General features: G+C 38.7%; 1 protein-coding gene across 12 annotated transcripts in view; it reads right to left on the reverse strand.

Moving 5' to 3' along the window:
• The window catches only part of DLGAP1 (DLG associated protein 1), a 1,071,624-nt gene that overhangs the window by 691,078 nt on the left and 356,618 nt on the right, over positions 1-23,928 (reverse strand). For all 12 annotated transcript variants that reach the window (XM_070050435.1, XM_070050436.1, XM_070050434.1 and 9 more), the window contains one exon: positions 6,269-6,388. The gene's annotated coding sequence lies outside the window, so the exon portion shown is untranslated. The remainder of the gene's footprint in view (positions 1-6,268; positions 6,389-23,928) is intronic.

Here is a 23,928-nt window from a genome sequence, read left to right on the forward strand (position 1 = left end):
TTTCAAATCTCAGACGACTAAATTATGGATATATTCTCTAAGCTGAGTTCATCTTTTAAAGTCCCCCGTAAAAATTTCTTAGCCTTGTAGAATTATATTAGAGAAGGAGTATGTAATTTACGTTGACCTCTAAAATCTTAGTTAGAGCTCTAGTCAGCTTTGAGGCCTGAACTGGTCTTTAGAGCTTATATTTTCAACTTCTACCAAGTGCTGGATTTTTTCTTAAGATTTATTTATTTATTTGAAAGAACAATGGAGGGAGAGAGAGAGAGAAAGAAAGAGAGAGAGAGAGAATGAATGAATGAATATATATCTTCCATCTACTAGTTACTCCCCTAATGCCTGCAACAACTCTGTCTGGGCCAGGCCAAAGTCAACAGCCTTAAACTCCATCTGGATCTCCCAATAGGGTGGCAGGGATCCAAGTACTTGGACCATCCTCTGTTTTCTTCTCAGCTACATAAGCTGGAAACTGGGTGAGAAATGGAGCAACTAGAACTCAAACCAGTGCTCCGATATAAGCTGCTGTGTCACAAGTAGTAGCTTAACCAGAGGAGCCACAGCTCTGGCCTCCCTACACTTTCTAGACATTATCTCAGGTCTTTAAAGCAACCTTGCAGATACCAATATTGCTCTCATTTTACAGCTGATGGTTCTGAAGCACTTGGAGTTCCTTGGTACATTCTCCAAGATCACACAGTAAGTGAAAGAGCTCGGGCCTGAATACAAATCTTTTCATATTCAAAAGTCTGCCATTCCATCTCTACCTTCACATATGATCTGTTAATTAACTGTTCTCATTCTGTACCAAATTTTGGTAGCATTTTATATGATCTCCACCATAAGATTGCAAGAGAAAAAATTTGAATGAATCCCAGAGGTTATATTGTAATCCCTTCTTTTAATAACTGAGCCTTAGCCAAGGACATGTCAGGGTAATAACAAAATTGAAACCGGGATATTTATGCTTTAATTAATATGTAAGTGTTGACATTAAGCAAGCTGTAAAATAAAACTTATGATTCTCTACTAGTCAATTGAATCATGAAATACATTCTAAAAATAAATTTTCAAGTATACATGTTATCATGAGTGTGCTTCAGAAACCTCATAGAAAATGGATTTAAAGATACAATTGTTATGGTGCAAAATGTTTTGAAATCTATGAGTATAGGGACTCTTCAAAAACTCATGTAAAATGCTTATTGTAAAAAAAACTATGGATGATTTTCAAAACTTTTTTGCATTCAAACATATCTTTAAAAATTTATTCATTTATTTGAAAAGCAGGGTCAGAAAGAGAGGGAGACAGAGAGATGGATCTTCTATCTGCTGGTTCACTGTCCGAACGGCTGCAATAACTGGGACTGCGCCAGGCCAAAGCCAGGAGCCTAGAACTCCATCTGGGTCTCCCACGTGGGTGGCAGGTGCATTAGCAGGGAGCAGGATGGGAAGTGGGACAGCTGGGACTAACACTGGGGCTTATATGGGATGTTGGCATGGCAGGCGGTACCTCAACCTGCTGTGCCACATTGCTGGACCCAAAAATATATCTATTAATTCCATTTGATCATAAACTTTTTGAAGTACCCTTGTGTATCATCATAGGCTTTTTCACGAGTGCATTTCGAAGGTGATTTCACTACAGAGTACATAACAGAAAAATCTATGTGGGAACTTGGTTTAACAACATACAGAATAAACTGTACAGTGAGCTCTAAAAGTAGGCACTGAGCCTGAATTCTGGAATAAATCAAACAGTAGGCAGAAAACAGACAGCAGGAACAGTTATTTTAGCGAAAAAAGTAGGGCAAATTTACTAAGCCAATTATGGGATGATGTATGCAAGATAAAAGATGCAAAGAAAAAGTGGGCAACATTGATATATGAACACATTGAATGCAAGAAAGCACAATTGTCCTAAATGTGAATAAACATTCAAATTATGCTGCAGCTGCAAAATTTAAACTAAAGGAAGAGACATTTGCAGAGGAATTTATTAAATAGATGTGGTTTCCTGGTTTCACATACCCAATGGGTCTATTATAAAGTAAAATGTACAATTTGTCTTGATGTAAATGACATTTCTTCCTGTTGTTCTCAATCAAACAGCAAAAGTATTTTGCGAAAAACTTTATTTAGTGAGGAGCACGATACTTTATACTGAGATGCTCAAGCTTTGAATACAGAAACTTGTTCTACCTAATAAACACCTTATATATCAAGTATGGTCTTATACAATAAAGAGGTTTCCATGTGCAGGAAATCATTCTTTCCTAAGGCACATGCCACAGCAGTTTCTTGTAAGGAGTTAAGTTTCTTACTGAAACCAACTCTTAGGTGCAAAATCTATTCATTATTATTTCTTCCTTTCATCCAACAAATATGTACAAGTCCCCAGAAACTCTAACATAGTAAGGGCTATAAAAATGCATCAAAAAACTTACTGATAGGAGTTTTATGTATTAAGATGGTATTTGATCATAAGACTGAAATATTTTTGTTCTTTTTCTTTTTAAACAATTTTTTAAACAATATTTTTTCTTTATCTTTTTAAGATTTATCTATTTATTTATTTATTCATTTTTTTGACAGGCAGAGTGGATAGTGAGAGAGAGAGAGAGACAGAGAGAAAGGTCTTCCTTTGCCGTTGGTTCACCCTCCAATGGCCGCCATGGCCGGTGCGCTGCAGCCAGCGCACTGCGCTGATCCGAAGGCGGGAGCCAGGTGCTTCTCCTGGTCTCCCATGGGGTGCAGGGCCCAAGCACTTGGGCCATCCTCCACTGCACTCCCTGGCCACAGCAGAGAGCTGGCCTGGAAGAGGGGCAACCGGGACAGAATCTGGATCCCTGACCAGGACTAGAACCTGGTGTGCTGGCGCTGCAGGCGGAGGATTAGCCTATTGAGCCGCGGCGCCAGCTGATTTATTTATTTATTTGCAAATCAGTGTTACAGAGAGAGAGAGAGCAAGAGAGAGAGAGAGAGAGAGAGAGAGACAGAGTGCGATCTTCTATTAGCTGGTCCACTTGGTCACAACAATCAGGGCTGGGCCAGGCAGAAGCCAGGAGCCAGGAGCTTCTTCTGAGTCTTCCTTGTGGCTAGCAGGGGCCTGAGCACATAGGTAATCTTCCACTGCTTTTCCCAGGCCATTACCAGGGAGCTGGATCTGAAGTGGAGCAGCTGGGATGCAGACCAGTGCCCGTATGGCATAACAGCATTGCAGGTGTGGTTTTACCTGCTATGCCACAACACCTGCCCCGTTTATTTTACTTTTAGAAACAGAGAGAGAAGGAGGGAGAGTGTTCAATTCTGAAATGCTTGCAACATCCAGGGCTGGAAAAGGCTGAAGCTAGGAGCTAGGAACTTAATCTAGATCTTGCAAGTGGGTGGTAGGGACACAATTACTCTGCCTCTCAGGGTTTGCATAATCAGGAAGATGGAGTCAGAAGCCAGAGGCTGGACTTAAACCTAAGATCTTCAATGTGGGAGTCAGGCATCCTAATCTGCATTTTAACTACTAGGCCTAATGCCTGCCCCTGCAATTAGTCTGACTCAAACTGCAATGTGGAACTTGTAGTGCCAGCCTGGCTCATTCGGTTCACAGAGTGGATCTCCAAGTAAGGTCTCTGGATTTCTGACATCAGCATTGCCTGGGAACTTGTTAGAAATACAAACTCTTGGGCCTCACCCTAGATAAATCTGTCCCTGAGCACCACAAAGGCTCAACATCACTTAGAAGACTTGGTCAACCACTGAATTTACATTTCTAGACAACGGGCTGCACCACTTAGAGTGACAGGCTTCACATGTCTGATTTAAGAGTTCAGACAATAATGTAAATGGTAAATCAGAGGACATTTTCTGAGTGAGAAACAGATATGATTAGAGCTGATATTTATGAAGACTTGGGAGCTTAAAAGAGACTGCAGGAGAAAAGCAATGAGAGGCAATTACTTCTTTCAGGTGAGAAGCCGCAGAAATGATGGCTTCTATGGTGACTCAAGGATTGGCCACAGCCCTCAGGAACTGGGGCAATTCTTCACTCCGCTTGTGGTTTATTCTAAGCAGTTCTCTGCCTTCTCATGGGATTCTCTTCATACCACAGCTCTTTTCTGTCTACTCCTTGGGGGATTTCAATCTTGCCCTCAACCATGTCCATGCTGGTTTCCCCACCACCACTTTTCTACTGTCCTTTCTTCTTTTCCCCTCTATTTTCATTTCCCTCAAATGAATGGGCAGCAGTTTAAATGTCTGTTGTTGTCTATTTTTTTTTTTTTGACAGGTAGAGTGGACAGTGAGAGAGAGAGACAGAGAGAAAGGTCTTCCTTTGCCGTTGGTTCACCCTCCAATGGCCGCCACGGCCGGCGCGCTGCAGCCTGCGCACCACGCTGATCCGATGGCAGGAGCCAGGTACTTATCCTGGTCTCCCATGGGGTGCAGGGCACAAGCACTTGGGCCATCCTCCACTGCACTCCCTGGCCACAGCAGAGAGCTGGCCTGGAAGAGGAGCAACCGGGATAGAATCTGGCACCCCGACCGGGACTAGAACCCGGTGTGCTGGCGCCACAAGGCGGAGGATTAGCCTAGTGAGCCGCAGCACCTGCCTGTTTTGTTTTTAATAGGTGGTCCATAGAGAGTTCACCAAATAATTCTTCCTCTGCACTTATGATCTTCCATGACCACAGCATTTATCCAGCCTTTATCCTACTTTATTTTAATGTTTAATGTCATTATTTTCATGCCCTTAAACATTTATCATTTTCTTTGAGTTGGAAACCTTCAAGCTCTTCTCTTCTAGTTCTTTGTAAAACCTATAATTGTTGTGAACTCAAGTGTTGTGGAATATTAGAACTTATTCTGAGTAACTATATCCTGGAACCTGTTACCCAACTTCACTTTTTACCCTCTCCCCTTTCCCCTTCTGAGCTCCAGAGCCCTCTATTTTACCATATACTTCTGCAAGATCAACTTTTTCAGCTTCTACTTTTCCAAATGTTGGTCATACTTAAATCTTATTATTTAACCTCTCTAATACCCCTGTGGGCAAAGATGCATTTGTCACACCTGAACATTGACTATTGATGAAGTTTTGAACCAGAGGCTGAAACTTGGATATAAATCTATGTAATGTCTTTAAAGTGTAAAACATTCTCTCCTCAGAGATGCTTCATTTAGCAGGAAGATGGTATGATTTGCAATAAAGTAAAAAGAAGGGTAACAGATATTGCAGGTTTCCTGTCTCATGTCCCTGAGGTCACTCCTCTGATTTTAGCCTCTGCTAGAGGGACAGGCTTTCTGTGAGCACTCAGAGTCTCCTTGTCTTTATGGAGACCACCTCAAGGGACAGCTGAGTGTCTTCCTGCCCCATGCAGTGCCATGATAGTCCCAGACTGGAGCATATATCTGAGGGAAATCCACAACCAAGGAGGGCAAGCCAGTTGATAGGCCTCTTGTTGTATGTACACCCTTTAGGCTGAAATTCTGGGAGGCACCTGTGCCCCTTGTTGGAGGTCACTGTGAAGTCCAGCTTCTTGTGCCCACAGCGGTGGACTTAACTCACCCCGAGTAGGGCCTGCGCTTCTGATGAATTCTTCCTGCTTCTACCTCTTGATATTTCAGACCAGCTTCCCAGTAAACTGTCATACTAAGGTCACTGTCTTAGGCAAATAGCCCAAATGAAGACCGTGGCTTAATAAATATTCAGCTCTACCAACCCCTTTCTGATATGACATCACTTATATAGTATATTTGATGTATGCGTTTTTAAGACTTATTTGCCTCTAAAAACCACATAATGGGATCAAAGGAGTAAAAGATCACAGCATGGAATCAGTGTTTCCACTGCCTTTCCTAGCACACTGAGGTTATGTTGAACATGTCTGTGCTAATAAATGCACATTTATACAATGTGCTAAGAATAAAAGCTGACACTATGTCATCTACTTCTGCGATTCTAGGCTTAACTTTATGTATAATATTTTGGCTCAGAGGTTTCACAAAATGATATTTGCCTGCTATGCCATTCTCAATTCACAATGAAGATGAAACATATAAAACACATACCATCCAGATTCTGTATAGGTGATGAGGGAAAAACACATGCTTTAAACTCAGCAGCCTGCTGCTGTGTCTGGAATGACAGGCCTGAAATATTTTTGTTCAAATATAAGTACACCACCCTATTTAAAAAAGACAGGCGTTGTTTCACATAGGCTAGCTCAGGAGAAAACGATAGAATGTGTTCTAAGGGGAAAGTAGACAGCTTTACCTTTGATTATTAATGTTCCATTTTTCTTTCTTCCAAAGCAGGAAAGGATCCGAACCGTAGTTTTTTTGTTTCTTTTTAAAAACAACTGATGTCACTCTTGGTTTGTGATGTTCAACTTTTCTGAAATACAAAGAAAAATTAGATGTAATGGCTAGCATAAAACAAAGGACACTTAAGAATGATCTCACAAGAATTTATCTGGCAGCCAGTGCAGGCAGTGATGTGAAAGGAGAGCTTCACAGAAAATTGACAGAGCAGTGGTCTTACATGACATCATACCTTGTGATTTTATGCTTCTCAGAAAATAAATCAACCAACAAAAGTAAAAAAAAACACATATTGTAATAAATAGGCTTACTATTATATATTTATTGCTACCATCATTTGTAATTTTTTTAAAAATCAACAAAATGCAAAGCATTGATGATCTTATTTTGTAAGACAAAGTATATATACAAGTTGTGCTCATTTCCTACACATTTTTTGCTTTTATCAACATTGCAACTGCATTCTTTCCAGGTTGTCTTTTTGGTCATTATAATCATGACAAAATATTCCCAAGTGAGCTATTATGAGCTTGCTGATGCCTAAGCTCAACCATTACCCCTAATTACTAACAATGTTTTCTTAGGAAAGTGACAAAATGAAACTTTGAACTGTGTCCAAACTTATGAGAGAGGCAACTGTCTCAGCACACACTACATGCTGTATGCTGAGCTATGATTTTCCTTTCTGAAAGGTCACATAGTAAAGGCCTGGTATCACTCACACAAATGATCTGGTGTTGGAATGTGCAGGTATCTATGGACATCTGTTTCTATTTTCTAAAGCAATATAATTTTGTGGAACTAGTTAATTAACATATTAAATAGCATCAAAATGTAAAGAGAAAACTGCATATCTAAGTACTAAGCAGAGATGTAGTGATATTTAGAACTAAGAATACCTATTTGAGTATTGTTTGCCTCTTAATTATTTAGAAGTGATAGCACCTAAATAAATGTAGGATTCATTTTATAGTATTTGAGTATTGTTTGCCTCTTAATTATTTAGAAGTGATAGCACCTAAATAAATGTAGGATTCATTTTATAGAAGTAAAGTTAGAAGTCAGAAAAGATAATGTAGCTTGACCAATTTGATAACAGCTATTAGATGCAAAGGCAGAACTACTGCCAGGTGCTTTGCCTCACAGTTCAGCCCTTTAGAAACCTATATCTTTTGTTTTTAAAAAGAATATGTGGTACTAAACAAGTTCAGAGTGAATACAGTTCTCTGCAGAAATTGCTAAGGCAATATTTTGAGACTGGCCAGGCTCTCATGTTTAAGAATGCTTTGGATGGTGAAATGCAAGAACAAAATAACACAACATTATGTGCTTATCTGGGACTTAAGGAGATATTTTGAGGATATTATACTTTTACCTACAACTATTTAACCATGTTAACAAGATGCAAATAAGATTTTATTATCAAAAGCTTTGTTACAATTTAAATATTATGAGTCCTGGTTTATAGGTATGTATGCTATTATCTTATTTTCTCTATATTCCAGCAAACCAGACAAACTCCAAAAGGATTTTTTTTCTCCTGATATATGAGAACTAGGGTACTTGAAAAGATAATGAAAAGTTGTTGATTCTTAAAAACATATAGAACCTATCATTTATTCAGTCATAAATATTTATCGAGAGTCTATTTTATACTTAATATTTCTCTCAGTTTTCTGTTGAAGCGAAATGGAAATGAGGCAATTTCTGAAAAAGATATCTAGACATCATATTCTTAGATTTCTATTTATGAACTACATTGAATCTGTTCTTTTTGTATTAATAACACATTAACATGAGAGTTGAAAAAAATAAAAATATGTTTACTACAAGATGCTGTAAAATCAATTTTATTGCAATCAAAGTGTTATATATAATATATATACATACATATATATATATATATAAGATTTACTTACTTATTTGAAAGACAGAGTTAGAGAGAGGGAAAGACAGACAGAAAGATCTTCTATCTGATAGTTCACTCCACAAATGGCTGCAATGGCTGGTGTTGGGCCAAGTGATAGCCAGCTGCCAGGGGCCAGGAGCCTCATTCAGGTCTCCCACTGGGGTGGCAGGGGCCCAAGTACTTGAAGCATCTTCTGCTGCTTTCCTAGGTACATTAGAAGGAAGCTGGATTGGAAATGCAGCAGCCAGGAATTGAACTTTGCAAGCAGCAGCTTAACCCACTGTGCCACAATGCCAGCCCAACAACTGGAGTATCTTCCAAGTTAGATAACTATTGGAAAAACAAGTATTTTAAACATTAGGAAGGGTCTTAAATGTTATCTGCTCTTGTGGTTCCCCAAATCTTCTAAATCAGAATGTTTGTGGCTAAGTCAAGAGCATCTTCATTTCAAAACTACTCCCAGCTAATTCTCCCCATCAAAAAAGTTGAGAAAACTATTGATTGTTGTATAATCCTATCATTACACAGATAAGGGACAGAGACCAGAGAACTGACTTTCCCAACACATTTACTTTTTGTAGTAGAACTGAGATTACAGTGCATAGCTCTTGATTTTTTTGTCTTTTCCTTACCACCAAGAGTCCCTCTTTTGTTTTTTCCCCCTGCTCTTCACTATCATGAAGTCATCAATACTTATGGGGACCACTGTTACACTGTAGTGGGTAAAGCCATCACCTGCAATACTGGCATCCCATATGGTCACTGGTTCATGTCCTGGCTGCTCCACTTCCAATCCAGTTCCCTGCTAATGGTCTGGGAAAAGCAGCAGAATTTGGTCCAAGTGTCTGTGGCCCTGCTACCCACATCTGGATGAAGTTCCTATCTCCTTGTTTTGGCCTGACCCAGCACTGGCTGTCACAGCCACTCTCATGGGAGACCTGGATGAAGCTACTGGCTCCTGGAGGCCATCTAGGGAATGAGCCAGTGGATGGAAGATCTCTCTGTCTCTGTCTCTGTCTCTGTCTCTCTCTCTGTAACTCTGGCTTACAAAATAAATAAATCTCTAAAAGAAGACATCACCAATATTTAGTCCCTATGTCTGAGAAAGAAAATAAGTAAACTGTAATTACTGGGGAGTTAGAAGACTTGTCTAAGCTTTCTCATTAGTAACTTCATTGAATTTATAGAGATGAAAGGTTAAAAACAGGAATTTGAACTTGAGCTGTAATGTACTTTCCACTATTCCACTATTTCTAGGACCATTTACTGTTGGGGTATCTGCTAAGCCCTTTCTCTGGGGGTCTATCCAGCACTCCCTATTCTCCCCTTATCAAAATGTGCCCCCTCAGTGGTTTGTATATTGAGTCCTCTTTCCTGGACATTGCGGACTGGACCAGGAGAGAGATTTCACCCAGTCTGGGCTCTTCCCTAAGAATAGGAAACTGCAGTGTTGTCCAGATTAAAGAGTCATGGGTGGTGCTTGGTCCTCTTATTCCTGATAGGTAGAGGGAGCAAATACTGGTAAACTGTGGACAAAGAAGAATGAAAGAGACGCACGTGGAAGATGAAGTGGCTCATTTACCTCCTGCTCCTACTTTTTTTTCACTGTAACTTCCAAGATCTCATAAACCATTAAGACAGATTCTATTAAAAATATGTATTTTTGAAATTATTTATTTGAACAATAGTCCTCTGGTTTATGCCAGCTCAATTTGGTTTGTTTCTATTATGTTGCAGAGTACAAGTTACCATCTATTTTTCATTTTATTCTACTGAATTTATAATTTTATTCATACATTGTTCATTTTTGTGAGTCTTTCCATAAACTGGTTACATTATTATAAAATGTCCATTTAATACCCATTGGCTGAAGAGCATGGAGAAACAGTGATACAAACTATGAAGGCATTGCTTTTTATAGAATACCTGTATTTTCATAAAGTACAATGCTTTGAAATGCAAGAAAATGGAAAAGATTCGTATCAAATAGATCTCTTTTTAAGTCTGAAGAGTATATGAAATCATTCATTTATTCATTCATTCCACAATTCTACCAAGATTTATTGAGCATCTATTGTATGCCAAGCGCTATCTAGGGATGGGGAATATACCAGTGAACATTACGTTTTAGCTAAGATGAATAAACAAAAAATAAATAACAAACATGGTGAAGCAGTAAATTGTAGAGTAATTTTGATGGTGATACATGTTACAGCTATAATAAAGAGATTGGGTAAGGGTACCAGAAATGCCTGCTTTGTGGAGTGTGATGAGATGAAAGAACCTGCTGTGGTTTGGACATGGTTTGAGTGGCTGCCCCCAGGGTTCATGTGTTGAAGCTTAATCTCCAGTGCAGCACTGTTAAGAAGCAGGACTTGGTGGGAGGTCATTTAGTCATTGTGTCACTGCCCTTGGAAGGAATTAATGTGGCTATCATGACGTCAGAATTGAGAAAGGCTGTGGATAGAGCAAGCTCTTGGCAAGAGGTAATGAGTTCAGTCTCATATCCACATAAACTTTGATGTTGCAGCCAAGTAGTCTTGCCGTGTAGATGTCTGGATACACAATGTTGGAACATGGCAAAGAAGTCTCGGTTGGAGGTTTCATTAAAAGATTTCTAGATTAGTATAGGTAATTGGTAGTATTCTTATCTCCACCAACCACAGATGATTATGTGGGGCTTTAACAAAATGATATGGTAAAGCTTAGTGTCTGCTACATCACAGGAACTCAATCTATTTTAATTCTTGTCTGTGTTCTGCTGTATTATAGAATATTTATTTTTATGTTGACTCTGTATGCTAGTGATATATAAAATATAAGGAAAAAAATCTAATTAAAATGTTAATAGTACTCAATGAGTCATAAAATAGGACTTTCAGGTATCAAGGCACATTTTGGTTTGAATAAGACCTGAACTATATAAAGAAAAAAGCGAACACAGAACATAAATGATTTCATGGATTTAAAAGGTCACTCAACTCTTTTCAAATCTCTCTGGATTTTTTTTGACATATATCTAATTTTTTACTTTATCTTCCAGACTTAAGAATGTGCCCCTTAGCAGTGATTAATAGTCATTTGAGATGATGAAATATGAGAAAGAGAATCACTCAAACCACAGATCAAGTGGACAGCCAAGGACCTGCATTTGTCTGGAGGTCTGGATTTTCTGGAAAGAATTCTCTAAAGTCTACAGTGGTATCCAAATGCCTCTTTTGTTGAACACATTTTAAACTAGAAACCATCAATGTTCAAGTCTTATTTTACAAGGAGGTTAATGAGGAATAGAGGGATGAAAAGGTTTGTCTGAGGTCACAGCTAGCCAACAGCAAAGCTAGGATCAGGCCTGAGGCCTTCTGGCTCTCAGTGTGGTTTGCTTTCCACTCAAATAGTTTCTCTTGAGATTTTTTTTTCACCCAAGTACTTCTTTTACCTAATAAGCAGTGTCATTTCTGTAAAATCTTAAATTTTATTTCTTTTTTTTTAATTTTTTGACAGGCAGAGTGGACAGTGAGAGAGAGAGACAGAGAGAAAGGTCTTCCTTTGCCGTTGGTTCACCCTCCAATGGCCGCCGCGGCTGGCGCACCGCGCTGATCCGATGGCAGGAGCCAGGAACCAGGTGCTTTTCCTGGTCTCCCATGGGGTGCAGGGCCCAAGCACCTGGGCCATCCTCCACTGCACTCCCTGGCCACAGCAGAGAGCTGGCCTGGAAGAGGGGCAACCGGGACAGAATCCGGCGCCCCAACCGGGACTAGAACCCGGTGTGCCGGCGCCGCTAGGTGGAGGATTAGCCTAGTGAGCCGCGGTGCCGGCCATATTTTATTTCTAAATTTACTCCGGTTTAAATCAGAGCTTGTAAAACACTGTTTGCTTGAAGACAATGTGAAACTTCTGCCTTCTGCCCTCTTCACCCCTGCAGATTTTGATGAAAACTTAAGAACAAGTCTGCACTCACCCTGTGCCTTCCCTGTCTGAGCTGGCAGTGGATCACATAATCAAATCTGGAGGACTGACCATTTTCCACTTCTTTTGCAAATTACTTTGCTGACTGATTGCTCTTTTGTGTATCAGAAACTTGATCAGTGCAACTGCACAGGGCCCCATGCTCAGAAAGATGTTGAGCTTTCACTCAAGCCAGGGTTTTGCAGTAGTTCAGAGGGACAGTGAGCATGAGGGAGTGGGGATGTTTGCACACTATGCATATCCACAGCCATTCCTTGCTGCTTCATGCACACACAGTGTCCCTGATGGTGACTTCTGGCAGACACACAATTCACAGGAGTTCCGAGAAATTCACCATTGGAAAAGCATGTCTGTGGCAGTAAGTGGGGAAGCTGGAAGTCCCCAAAGTCCTGCTTCCATCAGAATCAGAACTTGCTTCACACTTAGCAAGAATTCAACGGGTTTTCTGAGAAGCAAGGAAGACCAAGGGCTCCATTACAGTCTTTATCCCTTACAGGCTATTTCCCTTTATTAGCTGACCACTCATGCTTAAAATGATGACACAGAAAGAAAAAGGAATGGGAATCGTCGTGGATTTCTTTTATTTCCTCCTTATTCATCAGTTAGCCAAAAGAAAAGAGAGAATGTTGGCAGAACACATGTGTGTGTCCAGAAGTGAAATAATAATTGAGTTCGCTTTCTATAGTATTTGCACACCTTTGACAGGAACAACACACATGTGAGTAGTTGAGGACATACAGATTGTCTACTATTTGGTGATTCTGCATTCAAGTTAAATAATTTGTATTTTCTTTGTACAATATAAATATGAATAAAGCATCAGCTAATAATTTATACTTTTTAAAAACTTGAAACAACATTGACTAGGCAATAAAAAGTACTGCGACCCATTCACAGGGATGTCAGAAGAAGGGAAACAGTTTTTTAATTTGGTACCTTTCATGAAGCTTTGTTACTGTTTTCTGAACAAGGGACCTACTTGTACATTTTGCCCAGAGCCCTGCAAATTATGTAGCCATTAACATTCAACACTGTAATGAACTGGCACACATGTTAGTGAGTGCTTCAGGCATTATTAACTTATAGCTTAAGTAAAATAAATAGGATTTTGGAAATGGACCGCTCATTTCTGCAAATCCTAGTGCAACTGCAAACCAAATTAATCTAGTTCTCTTCTGTGTCTTCTCCCCATTCCCAAACTGACTCCTTGGACATCTGACCCAAATTCTAATTTAAGTCAACCTCCCTGAGACATCCTTCAGGTTTTAATGTAATTACATTTCTAATTTAATTTAAATTTTCCACTTGACATGCCACTGCCCCCAAGGTCAAATACTCAGCTGAGAGAGAAAAATCAGTGATATAAGAAATTTGCCCTAAGGTGTGAAAAATGGGAGATACCTGAAACTTTTAAGAGATATTTACATTTCAAAAAGGCATTCTTGAGTACTTCAAAAATTCTACAGAAAATGAAATTAAGAAGTAAGTTTATTTTGGTGCCCCAAATATCAAAATATATGCATCATTTTTCATAACACTTTTTTATTTTTATTTTTTAAATTTTATTTAATAAATATATAAATTTCCAAAGTACAACTTTTGGATTACAGTGGATTTACCCCCCCATAACTTCCCTCCCACCTGCAACCCTCCCATCTCCCGATCCCTCTCCCATCCCAGTCACATCAAGATTCATTTTCAATTATCTTTATATACAGAAGATCAATTATATACAGAAGATCAACTAAGTAAAGATTTCAACAGTTTGCACCCACACAGAAACACAAAGTATAAAGTACTGTTTGAGTACTAGCTATACCGTTAATTCACATAGTACAACACATTAAAGACAGAGATCCTACATGGGAAGTAAGTGCAGTGACTCCTGTTGTTGATTTAATAATTGACACTCTTATTTATGGCATCAGTAATCACCTGAGGCTTTTGTCATGAGTTGCCAAGGCTATGGAAGCCTTTTGAGTTCACCAACTCCAATCTTATCTAGAAAAGGTTACAGTCAAAGTGGAAGTTCTCTCCTCCCTTCAGAGAAAGGTACCTCCTTCTTTGATGGCCCATTCTTCTGCTGGGATCTTATAGAGATCTTCCATTTAGGGGTGTGTGTGTGTGTGTGTGTGTGTGTGTGTGTGTTTTGACAGAGTGTCTTAGCTTTCCATGCCGGAAATACTCTCATGGGATTTTTAGCTGGATCCAAATGCCTTAAGGGCTGATTCTGAAACCAGAGTGCTGTTTAGGACATCTGCCATTCTATGAGTCTGCTGTGTATCCCGCTTCCCATGTTGGATCGTTCTCTCCTTTTTAATTCTAGCAATTAGAATTAGCAGACACTAGTCTTGTTTATGTGATCCCTTTGACTCTTAATCCTATCATTATGATCCATTATGAACTGGAACTGATCACTTTGACTACTGAGATGGCCTTGGTACATACCACCTTGATGGGATTGAATTGGAATCCCCTGGCACGTTTCTAACTCTACCGTTAGGGGCAAGTCCGATTGAATATGTGCCGAATTGTACCTCTCCTCCCTCTCTTATTCTCACTCTTCTATTTAACAGGGATTACTTTTCAGTTAAATTTAAACACCTAAGAATAATTGTGTGTTAATTAAAGAGTTCAACCAATGATATTAAGTAGAACAAAAAAATACTAAAAGGAATAAAGTAGTAAGTTGTTCCTCAACAGTTGGGGCAAGGGCTGATCAAGTCATTTTTTCTCACAGTGTCCATTTCACTTCAACAGGTTTCCTTTTAGATGCTCGGTTATTAAATGAATGTTCGCACTCATTTATCCTGATTCATCATATTGCATGAGTTAAGTATGGGCAGCTTTTTCAAAAATCTCAATCATACCTCCATAAAACTGGCAAAAAAATTAAACAGAGTATTTGTTAAGACCACATGACCTTAACAGGTGGTTATTCTTTTTTTAAATAAGCAACAACCATTCAAACATAATCACATTTTCACAGTTTACTGCGAAAGGTCTCTGAGTCATGAAATACATGGGCATATAAGATCTATTTTCACAGTTTCTCAAAAAGAAAAGTACTTTAAAAGGTGTCATGTTTTGGGGAAACTTGGCCTTCATTCTACTGTTATTATTTGACCTGTGTCCTTCCACCTGTCTGTTGGGGACAACGTGGCAGCTTCAGGAGCTCAGCTAAAGTTCTCTACGCGTAAATGTACAGCACTGCACTCCACACCACCTCACCTTTTTGTTAACAAACTGATTTGCGGCTTCTCAGGGAACAACATTTCATATGACTATTTGTAACATCACAACTGTTGCCTTCTTACAAAAAAATTGACACTCTATTTACAATGGTAGAGCACTATTTAGCAATGTATTCTAATGTGTGTCTTTATAATCAGAAGTTCTTTTTTTTTTTTTTTTTTTTTTGCAGTTGATTTCCTGGTTAAATGGAAGGTTCATCACCCAAGCACAGCAATAATTTGGAGACTATGATACTTTCAATGACATAAGTGAAAACTCAGTGTCTTGCATTTACATTTCTTTCCCCAAATCCCAGAATTTAACATGATTACACATAGTTTTCTAAAATTAAAATAAACAAAAACACTAGACTCACATAATCTCTGTGGCCTTGCTGAATTCTCTTGACTTTCTTTTCAGTCCCTGGGCTGCCTGCCTTCCACATTTCTTTTAATTTCCCCTCCTCTGCATGAGTTTACTGGAACATAGTAAGAACAGCTACATTTATCAGGCACTTACTATATGCCAGACATTGTTCTAAGCAATTTCATTGGAAATGGATAATCATCCTCTGAAGTAAGAGCTATTATTATCATCATTTTGCAGAAAAGGAGATAGAAATGTTAAGAGCTGATCCAATTATTACAGCTGGTAAATGAAGGTGCCATGATATTGACCAGAGCAGTGTGCAAGCCAAATACTGATTCACTTCTTGTGAATTCATTTCTACCCACCTGTCTAATTCCTTTATATCACTCCAGTTCCTTTACAGCATAGCTTACCATGTCTCTGTAACTTTAACTAAATCACCTCATTTAGATATTATTATAATCTCATTTTGCAGATGTCAAAATTAGGTACACAGAGATTAAGTTATTTGGCCATGGTCTCAGAAAATTCTGGAGCAAGGATTTAAATCTATGTTAATTTTTTTAATCATTTTGTACACATCACTCTTGTCTGTCATCTTTAGTTTGCCTTATTCTTAAAAATCAATTATCTATGCCAAAGTATAGAAGAGCTTTATTATTTTTTAATCAAGTCGGTGACTAGTTCAATTATTACAGCCAAATTTTTAGTTGCCAAAGAGATGAAAACATTAGTTGCAAGTCTGTCATATATGCCAATTGGCAATGCTGATTCCATGGACACAAACCATGACTCTGTTCCCAGCCAACAACGTCCCAAATTCATGCTGTTAATTGCAAATCACCAAATTGTACATTTTCAATTATGGTTTGGACTCTACCACCCATCAGGTATAGCTTCTGCATTTCATATATACAAAAGGCACAGAGATAGGTGGCATATCTAAGATCATACAGCAAATTCATAGCATAGGTGGGACAACCACTGAGATTTCCTGACATTAAATCTGAGATTTTCATTCCATAAAAAATGTATACAGCTGTTAAATTTTCAGAGTGTCTTAAAAATGTATTCAACAAACATCCAGGAGGCAAAGCAGGTATTTGATCTAGTGGCTAAGGCATTGGACAAGATGCCCATGCCCCATATCAGAGTACCTGGGTTCAATACTTGGTTCCATCTCCTGACTGCAGTTTCCTGAGAAGAGGGAAATATCACTGATGCACAAGGGACTGGGTTCCTGCCATCCAGGTGGGAGACAAGTATTGAATTCCTAGCTCCTGCCTTCAGCCTTGGTCGGCACCGTCCATCACAGACACTGGGGTATGGAGGTATAAACAGATGGATGGAAGCATTCTCTCTCTTTCCCTTCTCAAATAAAAAAAAAATTAAATATATATACATATTTACACAGATACATATATATCACATATATACACATACACACACATATATATATATGATGGCTGCAGCCAGATACTGCTAAAAGAAACACTGCTGCCCTTGTCAAATGCTACATCCTGGCATTGTGGTGAAATGTAATGTAAATGTAATGACTGTTAAATGAGAAAATGTCTTACGAATGTTACTGACTCTGAATTTAGTCATTGTTGTAAAAAAAAGTGAGAATCACTGGCTTGAAATAAGAATGATCCAAAAGCCATATTTCACACTTAATTATAGATGTCAACTTGACGGGATTAAGGAATACCTTGGCCACTGGTAAAGCATCATTTCTGGGTGTGTCCAGATGTTTCCATAGGAGATTCAGTTAACTGGGTAGGGGAAGATCAGCCCTCATTATGGGCAGACACCAGCAAGCCCAGATAGAATATAAGGATGATATTTCCTTTCTCCTGGGACTATGACACTCTCCTCCCCTGACATTGGACATAAGAATCTCAGGCTTTCTGGTCTTTGGATTCCAGTGCTTACATCAGTGGCCTTCTGTTTTCTCAGGCCTTGGGGCTGACATTGAGAGTTTCAACATCAACTCCTCTGGTTCAGAGGCCTTGGACTTGAAGGCAACCACTGCTACCAGTACTCCAGGTCTCCAGCTTGTGGTTGGCCTCTTGTGGGTATTCTCAGCTGCCATAACCTTGCAGGAGCCAATCCCCACAGGATTACCCAGAAGTAAATCTCTTCTCAGATATCTATATATCCTATAGGTTCAATCTCTCTGGAGAACAGTGACTAATGTGTTGTATCTGTAGTTTTGTACATATAACCAAGGCCTACTCATTTGCACTGGCAAAAATAATGGATTTCAATAAATTGGGATGGAATGGAAGATGAAGAAGATAATAAGCTACTTGTATTCAAGGAGCTTAAAGATGAAGCTTGAGCCATGTAGACGAGAGGATTAGAGGAGGATGTTTTCCCCTCACATTAAACTTTTCTATGCAAATTCTTATATTGTTATAAAATTATCTTTTACTCCATGACAATTCAAAATCAGTCTCCAGGAGATAGTGCTGTGGTGTAGTGGGTTAATCCACCGTTTGCAGTGCTGGCATGCCATATGGGCACTGGTTCAAGTCCCAGCTGCTCAACTTCCATTCCAGCTCCCTGCTAATGTGCCTGGAAAAGCAGTGGAGGATTACCCAGAAGAAGCTCCAGTCTCCTGGCTTTGGTCTGGCTCAGCTCTGGCCATTGCAGCCATTTGGGGACTGAACCAGTGGATGCAAGAACTCTCTCTCTCTCTCTAACTCTGCCTTTCAAATCAATAAATATATCATTTAAAAAAGTCAATCTGTAGCTGCTGAGTCAATTATAACTATAATTAAGTAAATAATCTGAAATCCCAAAACTCCACTTAAATTTTCTGAAATTGATTTTAAATGTTATATACCATATTTTATATTAACATGTCCAATGGCCAAAAATAATAAAATTCAACAAATAACAAAATGTAAATTTGCCTTGAAACTGGTATGTGATGTCTTCCTCTTTCCCATAGTAATTATAATGAAGTAACAAAATTGAGCTTTTGGTCACAAAGGCTGGTTACATTTGCTATTAGTATGAATATAAACAGCCACCCTAAAGCTATTTAATAATGGAAAACATAAGGCAATGTAGCTTAAACCACTTTACTAAGCCTATTCTTTAATTACAATATTTTGCAATGTCAGTATACACCATTTTCTGTAGCAACACAAGTTGTTAAAGAACATAATATAGTTATATTCTGAGCTAATCACAAAGTATGTCTTATTGTCTTCCAAGATATTAAGTGTTTATAATATGACTCGCCCACATAAGTATGTAGAAGAACTGTGGCTGATAGCACCTCTCCTGAAGAGTACTACTGGGGGGCCAATGCTAGGATATCTTGACTAACGTCCACCAACAGGAAGACACGTGTAGCCAGCATAGAATTTATTGCTACAAATTGGCAATCATTCACCTTTATTCAAAGGTTTGTCTAAGTGCTGAACTGTTGAAGATACAACTTTTTTGCTTTTTAATATTTATTTATTTATTTGAAAGGCAGAGTTGCAGAGAGGCAGAAGCAGAGAGAGAGAGAGAGAGAGAGAGAGAGAGAGAGAGAGAGAGAGAGGTCTTCTATCCACTGGTTCACTCCCCAGATGGCCACAACAGCCAGAGCTGTGCTGATCCAAAGTCTGGAGCCAGTAGCCTCTTCCAGGTCTCCCATGCAGGTGCAGAGGCCCAAAAAGGACTTGGGCCAGAAGATGCAACTTCTAGGATACACGTGTTTGCATCTATAATGGGTTCCTTAATCACATCTTTTGAGGGGCAAGTGTATGATTCTTCACATTCAGAAAATATACTAAATAGCAACTTCAGAAATCTCAGAAATCTAAGAATAGATCTACCTCATGACCTAGCCATCTCACCTCTGGGAATTTACCCAAACAAAATGAAATCAGCATATGAGTTATTTGTACCTCCATGTGTACAGAAGTTCAATCCGAAATAGGTAAGATTTGGAACCAACCCAAATATCCCTCAACAGATGACTAAATAAAGAAAATGTGGTATATATATATATATATATATATATATATATATATATATTACACACACACACAACAGAATACTACTCAGCCATCAAAAGAATGAAATCTTATCTTTTGCAACAAAATGGATGTTATCAGTGAAATAAGCCAGATGGAAAAAGACAAATGTCATATTTTCTTTGTTTTGTAGTAGCTAATATACAGAGTAGAAAAATTTTAAAAAACCTTAATATATATGAGGGAAATTGACATCATGGGGCTTGATTATTATTTATAGTCATTGTCTATTTGCCTGTTAAACCATGGTCTTTCTATTTTTAATTTTGTTGATCTCTGTGTTTAGTGGAACATTAAGTCTACAATTCTAAAATAAATTAAAACTACGTTATTGCAAAAGCTAAGAAAAAGAAAGGATGGAGGAATAAGAGAGTGGAGGAATAAGAGAGTGAGAGAGGGAGAGAAGTATCACTACATTCTTAGTATCATCTATGAGCTATTTGTAATCTGTTCTCATTATAGTATTAAAAAATAGTTTTTGTTATCTCAGTGATCTGATCATAGCCCTCAAAGAAAAGTTCTGGGTCTGGTGCTGTTGCAGAGCAGATGAGGCCACATGCCTGAGGCACGGGCACTCCTTATGGGTGCTGGTTCATGTCCCAGGTGTTCTACTTACTATCCAGCTCCCAGCTGGTGAATCTGGGAGAGCAACAGGGGGTGGCCCAAGTGCCTGGGCCCCTGCATTCACGTGAAGACTTGGAAGAAGCTCCTGGCTCCTGGTTTAGGATTGGCCCAGTTCTGGCATTTGTAGCCATCATGGAGTGAACCCTGCAATTCTGACTTTCAAAAAAAAAAAAAAAAATTGAGAGAGAAAAATGTTCCATATTTCCCTGTAGGATTAACTAAAGGTAAATTTGCTACAGTCCTAGGAGTCTTTTTACTTCAAAATATCAGTAGTCAAAATAAATCCATCACTAATATTTTCCTTATATGAATTATGCAATGCTTGGGTGGTCAGAGCGCTAGGTCTAATTCAAGACCACGTTCTTTCTCTTTACAGATGTGTTCTTGTAAACAAACTCCTTAATCCCTCTTTGTTTTTTTTTTTGTTGTTGTTTGTTTGTTTGTTTGTTTTGACAGGCAGAGTGACAGTGAGAGAGAGAGAGACAGAGAGAAAGGTCTTCCTTTTGCCGTTGGTTCACCCTCCAATGGCCACCACAGCTGGCGTGCTGCGGCCGGCGCACCGCGCTGATCCGAAGGCGGGAGCCAGGTGCTTCTCCTGGTCTCCCATGGGGTGCAGGGCCCAAGCACTTGGGCCATCCTCCACTGTACTCCCTGGCCACAGCAGAGAGCTTGGCCTGGAAGAGGGGCAACCAGGCCTTAATCCCTCTTAATCCCTCTTAAAACTCAACTGTCCCAAGTGAAAAGAATGTGAATTTAGGATTCAGATCCTGATTCAAGTCCTGGCTCCACCACTCATAGTCTTTACTGTAAAAAGTAATCAGTTCACTCTACTGCATATCTTTTCATCAAAATCAAAGAAGGTAATACAGGGAGTCAAGGGTGGAGACCGATTGCTGGCAAAGGTTCAGGCATCAGGTGATAATGGTTTTACAGTAGGCTAGTAGCAGGTCAGGTGGGAGAAACGGTGAGATTCTATACCTCTTTTCAAGATCAAGCTTATATAGGATTTACTTTTTTATTAAATGTTGGGGATAAGAGAGGAGTTGAGAAAGATTTCAATGATTTTAGCCTCAGAAATGGGATTTCTGGGTTTCCATTTACCTCAATGAAGACAACTGAAGTTGAAAAGTTTTCACCATTAGGAAAGCTCAAGTGTTAGGTTTACAAAATGTTCACAAAACAGCCAAATAAAGATGGTGAATCTGCAGGCTTTATTTGTGTTTAAAAAATCCTTGAAGACTAGAGAGCCTGGACATATAGACCAGGTTTCTCTTTGCCTTTAAAATAAAACAGCTAGGTAAAAATTTATATTAAAAAAGACATTGAAATAGTATTGGCAAGAGTAAGGTAGGGCCAGAAATAATGCTGGGGCCATGAGGACTAAATGAAGGAACCCAATGGAGTTTGATACTCAACTGGAGATGAGAAGTGAAAGATAGGGAGGACTTGCGAATGGTTCCATGATGTCTGGTGCGGGACAGTGGATAACAGCTGCACAGAGTGCAAGAGAAGCAAATTTCACTGATCTCCAAGTCCTGAACAAGAAAGCTGACTTACTGCAGGCTGCTTTCCATCATCAAAATTCACAAAGGAACACGATTATTGCAGGAACCTGCACATGCGCAGAATACCCACCTTTCACCTCCAACCTCAACTTCCAAGAACCTTTGTCCCTGCCCTCTTGGGGAGCCCAGAAATTAAGTGATAGCTGCCAAGCTTCTTGGTTGTGTGTTTTGAAAATAAATGTCTACTTTCTTCCACCACTCTGACATTAGTGATTGGCTTGCTATATTTCAATCAAGTGGGCCCAGCTTTTATAAGTTCTGCAACAAAAACTGTTCTGCAAATCATTGAAAAGAGTCCTAGTACTCACTCAGGTCTTACATTCATTTGCTTGTTTTTGGTGGGGGGTATATGGAAAGGGGAACAGAGGACATAGCTTAAGAATCATACATGCGAGTTTCTGTTTTTGTATCTTCACTGAGCTCTGCTTCTTAGTATGCTGTAATTTAAAGGCTTAAATATTCACTAGTGTGAATAATCATGAGTAGGATCTATGCATGTTTTGAAGTCCTTTTCAGTTCTCATTTTCTATTTAGAATAAAAAGAACTTCTCTTTTATTCAAGAATACAGTATCAGCATTTGTATAGCCATACATATGTCACTGGTCTGAAAAGTCATATATAAATAATTCATTGAAATGAATGTTAAATTGTGTTCTTTGCAAGTCAAATGCATACAAATCTTTAATTGTTAAAAGCAGAAAGTATTTTTAGGCAGTGAATTATTGTGATGAAAAATCTACTCTGTAATTGAGAATACATGCTGTCAGGAAAGGATTCAAAGCTATTTTCTAAAATAAATTTTATTACAGGAATGTCAAATTCTCTCATAAACCTAACTTCCAGTATTCTCTAATGTTGAAGAGTACAAATAGTACAGGAAAAAATAATTATACGATATGGACATGATGTGCCACTCAGTAGAATAATCTTGGTTCTCCAATTAAATCCAACTTACTTATATTCCTTTTACAAGCCCACTTCTGGGTGTATATTTGTTTAATTAGACTACTGACTACGCAAGCAGGGTGCAGAAGCTCCTGGCTCTTATATTCCCAATGTTTTCTCTTTTTGCTCTTGAGATAAAGAAGATCAAGACTGGAGCCAATAATTATGATAATGAATTTATTTTTTCTTTTCAAATTTTGGTTTGGAATTTGTCTTAAGCAGTCATTTAATGTAATCATATTACACAGGTCAAGAAGCTTATTAAAAAATGGGTCCAATGGTAGAGAACTTTTAGCCCAGACACAACCATTGTGACTTTTAAAGCAGAGAATTGCATTTATGTAGAATGAACTTCAAATAGCAATTGTTCTGTTAGTTTTGACAGTTATCACTGGAGTCAACAGGATGTGGTCACATTCCATTTGAGATAATTTCTCTGTTAAGGACAACTGAATAAATGGTAATGTCTATCCCTCTTTATATGCCAGAATACCATGACATATCTAGTACACAAGGAACTTTCTAAATATATCACCATGGAATCTCATATGTGTGTGTATACACATGTATATTTCCTGTATATACTGAATAAATTCTTCATATTTTTCTAAGGAGAGAAATAGTGGGATTCCTTTATATTTAATTTCAGTTCTTTCAAAGCTGATAAACATTATTGAGCCTACCCATCAAATTAAAATAAAATAGAATGATTCAACATAGAAAAATGTCAACTGCTGAACATAAGGGCGCTGAAATAACCAATCATAGTCTGGCAAACACCCAAGGCATCCCCCATAGCAACAGAGCTGATGGCATGGCAACTGCAGCTGCTTTATCACAGAAAAATTAGAAGAAATATTCTTGGGGAAAAAAGCATACTCCATGTTAAAGTCATATATGACCTTTTTCCTCAACAGAAGAAACTGTGAGCATGAATGTGTTAAATGATGCTACTCCTTA

This window comes from Oryctolagus cuniculus, chromosome 10 (genome assembly GCF_964237555.1).
Source record: "Oryctolagus cuniculus chromosome 10, mOryCun1.1, whole genome shotgun sequence".
NCBI lineage: Eukaryota > Metazoa > Chordata > Mammalia > Lagomorpha > Leporidae > Oryctolagus > Oryctolagus cuniculus.